The sequence below is a fragment of the Marmota marmota genome, unplaced genomic scaffold, assembly GCF_001458135.2.
Source record: "Marmota marmota marmota unplaced genomic scaffold, marMar, whole genome shotgun sequence".
Taxonomy (NCBI): Eukaryota; Metazoa; Chordata; class Mammalia; order Rodentia; family Sciuridae; genus Marmota; species Marmota marmota.
Genome location: NW_026004610.1, coordinates 2,528 through 7,212, shown reverse-complemented (window position 1 = coordinate 7,212; position 4,685 = coordinate 2,528). Strand labels below are relative to the sequence as shown.

General features: G+C 37.2%; 1 pseudogene; it reads right to left on the bottom strand.

Moving 5' to 3' along the window:
- Positions 1 to 3,036: 3,036 nt before the first annotated feature.
- On the bottom strand, positions 3,037 to 3,968 carry LOC107134270 (annotated as a pseudogene).
- Positions 3,969 to 4,685: the final 717 nt, after the last annotated feature.

Here is a 4,685-nt window from a genome sequence, read left to right as displayed (position 1 = left end):
ATCAAATGTAGAAAACAAAACAAAAAAAAGCAAAACCAAAACAATTTAGAATCCATGTATAAAAAAAGGAATCACATCCTTACTATGAACTCAGGCTCTGGGTGTTCAGTTCTTTCTCCAGCCTCACCTGTCCATCAAAGCACACTCCCAGGCAATGTGCCCCACCTCTTCCATTACCCCATCCCCCTGCCCAGCCAGAGAGCACATTTGTGAATGGGCTGGAAATCACTTCCTGTGTCCTGTGTTTCATGCCCCAGGATTTCTGCTGAATGATGTGATTAAACATTTAACCACTGGCCCTCAAATTCAACTTCAGATCTATTTTTGGAGCAGACATTTCTCTTCCCACATGATGAATAAAAATAAACATTTAGATTGGATAAGTATATTTTATTACCCCTACATTCAAATCTCACTGCCTAGTTTACCTGTGTCCAATGTTTACCAGTGAACAAGTCACTTTCTGGGCAACCTTCTTGACTCTTTTTCAAACATACCTCTTCCTCACTCCTCTTCATCTTCACATCTTAAGATATCTCTACGGAGAAAGGAAGGAGCCATGGATCCAGTCTTCCTTCATCTGGGCTGACGCCAATGATTTGCTTTTATTCATGAGGGTGTCCCTGACACCTGGAAAACTGAGGCCACTTCAGGAATGACACAAAACAGCCTTGGGCCAAGTTTGAGGAGTGAGGTTCAGCAAGGTGTTGAGGTGTTTTCAAGGCATGTCAAGGGTTGACACGGTACAGAAAATAACAAAAAATATTCACTGAGATTTTCTCACTATTACTCTGTCCTATGTTTTGTACATTCATATTCAGTATATACATATTAATGGCACAAAGTAATGTTTCTTAATATATGCATTCCTTTCTCAATTTGGTTTGTATTGATACAAGGTACATTACTATAAAATGAACCTAAATTAATAAAAACACATGATGGAGTTTCTATAATATTGATTACATGGAATTTATTAACATATTTTAGGTATCATAAGTTTACTTTTTTTCTTTTGGAAATGCCCATTAAATTATGAAACAGGTGTCTCCTGTTAAATAGTTAATGAATAGTACTTTATTTCTGTTTTTTTTTAATATTATTTTAAAATATTCATTAATTAGAGTTGTAGCTCAGAGGTAGATGCTTGCCCTTGGCTCAATCTCTAGCACACACACAAAATATTATCAGCAATTAAGTTTATATTGCATATAGTAGCTAACATGTTAACACATTTCACGTTTTTTTTAAGAGAGAGAGAGAGAGAGAGAGAGAGAGAGAGAGAGAGAAGTTTTTTAAATATTTATTTTTCAGTCTTTGGTGGACACAACATATTTATTTTATTTTATGTAGTGTTGAGGATTGAACCCAGCGACCCCTGCATGCAAGCACATGACCGCTTGAGCCACATCCCCAGCCCCTTCACATGATTTTTATTAGATAAAGTAATCTCATTTTCAGGAAGGATAAATTTGGTCCATTTTAAATTTCTAAGGTCTTAAAAATATTTGAATTTTTGATACTTGTTGGTAAGATGCTCCTGGAAGGTAAACTGCACTGACATTTCAATGTTCTTGCATGTGAGAAGTTGCGGCACTTGCTAAGATTAACAAACTGCCTCCGAGTGGTAGAGCAAGTGCACATCCTTCCCACTCTGAGCTGGGACTATGGCTCCACTAGAGGACTCCACACCTTTGCACTGAAGGAGGAGGTGCTGATAATCCTCATTTGTGTAGGAATAAGGGATTGAAAAGAATTTTTACAAGAAAGACACACTTCTTGAGTGGTGACCCCAAGTACACACTGGAGTCAGGTACTGGGATGTAACACTGGAGACAGGAACATCATGCAGTGAGCATAATACACCAGGCAGGCCATGGTCTGAGTCTCAGGAGAAATCCACCCCTGGATCCCATAATGTGAATGGATATGGTCAAAAGGTGAATTGGCGTATCAGGCTGTCTGTGTATGCAGAAAGAGAAACACTGAGGGATAAACCCTCTCAACTTCTACCCAATCCAGGAGACTTGCAAAAGGAAGGCTCCTTAAGTGCCACTGCTGTCACAAATGGAGCCAAGGATGGAGGCATCAAGCACTTCACACTTCCCCAGAAGAACCCTAGTACTGAGATTGGAGTGATCCAAAACTTTTGGGTTATTCTAAAGGAAGACATGAGAATAGAATCTTAAATAATTTAACTGGAGCTATTATGCTACTATGTTAAAATTTCTTTGATTCATATGAATAATTTTAAATTACATGGTCTTTAAGATAGTAGTCATGTTTACTCATTTTGATAAACAAACTCCATACTGTGTCCCCAAGGTCCAAAATTCTGATGAGAGACATCTATGTGGGTCAAGATCTTGGCATGGCCTCCAGCCCCAATCACTCAGAAGACTGAAACAAGAGGTTTTCTTGAGTCCAGGAATTGGACATCAGCCTGGCGACATAGTGCAAACCCTGTCTCAGAAAAATTTGTGAGTGATCTGTGAAATTAAAAAAAAAATCATATTTATTAATGGGATATGAATGAATTTATTTGATTCAAAAATTGTCATATATATGTTAGAGTATATTTAGTTGATAAATCAAGTTTGCTAATAGAGAAAATATTTTGTTTAAATAAATTATTCTCTGGATTCCAAGTAGCCAGTCTCAAATGCCATCAGTTTTATGGTGAACTTTACAGGCTAATACAGGGACTGAGAATAAATAATCTATATTTAAAGTGAAATAAATGAAGATAATCAGTAAACAATATCTAGGCAAATAGAGAAGACAGGATTTAGCTGCTGATGGTTAAGAGATAATGGTTCTATGGAGTGAGAGTAAAGTTGGATAATATAAAATAAAAGTCTTATTTCAAATTACAAACATTAATAGAAAAATTTGTACAGAGATGAGCAGTTTTCTTATATTCCAGATTATGTGTAGTCTCTTCATGCTAGTCACAAAATTACATTTTCAGTTACCAATATTACTGAAAGGACTTGCAGATAATTCCTGGGGGATGAGGCAGAAAGTTTATCTACATTATACAGAACAGATTCTTTGAGTCAATCTGCTGAAAGCCCCCATCACCTCCTTGTTCCTCAGGCTGTAGATGATGGGGTTGAGCATTGGAGTGAGGATGGTGTAGAAGACAGCCAGAACCTTGTCCTCTGCTGGAGAGTGGAGGGATCTTGGGAGTAGGTAAGTGTAAGCAAAAGGTGCATAGTAGAAGGTCACCACAGTGAGGTGGGTGCTGTAGGTGGAGTAGGCCTTCTTCCTCCCCTCCCCTGAGTGCATATGGCAAACGGCAAGGAGAATATGATCATAGGAGAAAACAATTACAATGAATGGAAACACCAGAAAAAGTGTAGTGCTCACAAACACTGTGTACTCATAGACCCAGGTGTCCATGCAGGCCAGGGTCAGCATGGCAGGGACATCACAGAAGAAATGATTGATGATCCTGGATCTGCAGTAAGGGATATGGAGAGCATATATGGTGTGTGCACAGGAGTTGACAGAGCCCATCATCCAAGATCCCAATATCATGAGCACACAAATTCTTTTGTTCATGCGGATGCGATAGTGGAGAGGACAGCAAATTGCCACATAACGGTCATAGGCCATAGATGTCAACAATAGTGTTTCTGCACCTGCTAAATCAGGAAAAAGAAACTCTGAATCCCACATCCAATGAATGAGATAGACTTGTTTCCAAAGAGGAAAGCAGAAGCCATCTTAGGAACAATTGTGGAGATGTAGCTTAGGTCAATGAGGGAGAGCTGACTAAGCAAGAAATACATGGGTATGTGGAGATGGATATCCAGGAGGATGAGAAGGGTCATGATCAGGTTGCCTATTAGAGCCATTAGGAAGATGAGAGCAATAAAAATGAAGAGGAAAAGGCCACTTGTTGATGATGGGAACAATCCCAATAAAATGAAATCAGTTGATGTTTGATTGTAATATTCCATATAGGATTAATATGGTTTATCCTAAAGGAAGATACAAAAATTAGTTAGGTCCAATACATTCTATAAAGCCTATTTGGAAAAATTCCTTAGTGTAATTAGACTCTGTGGCTTATTCATAAAATTTATGCCTCTTAAACAAAGAACCAGTATTATTTACTTGTAAAAAAAACTAATATTCTTCCTTAGAGATTGGTACTTTCTGAGACAACAATTTATGATAAAAATATTTTGTGAGATATCTGAAAATTTATTGAACAAAAATATTTGTGTTTCAACTTCTTAGTATGTATGCTTTATGGTCGCCCACAAACTTATAAGTTATCCAAGTCAGAAGGTACACTCAAACTACAGGCATAGAAAATTCATGTAAATGCACAAATGTAAGTTTATAAATAAAAACATGTTAAAACCCTCATGGCATGACTCATTTCTTCCATTTTTATTGCTTAAGAGTTAAGTCTAAAATTTTAGATTCGGTTTCTAATTGTAAAGATTTTTTTGTTTCTTCTTGAGTAGGATTTGTACAATAATATCATTAGCAACTTCTTTTAAATCAGTAATTGTTATTTGATTTTCTGTTCAGAAATCTAGACTAGATTATTATATGGAAGATTGCAAATTAGAGGAAGGATGCACTTCCCAGAATTTACTTTGTTCCTGCCCAAGATAGTGGGGTGATTTCTCCATAGAAAGGTGAGTGACTAAGGGAACTCATTG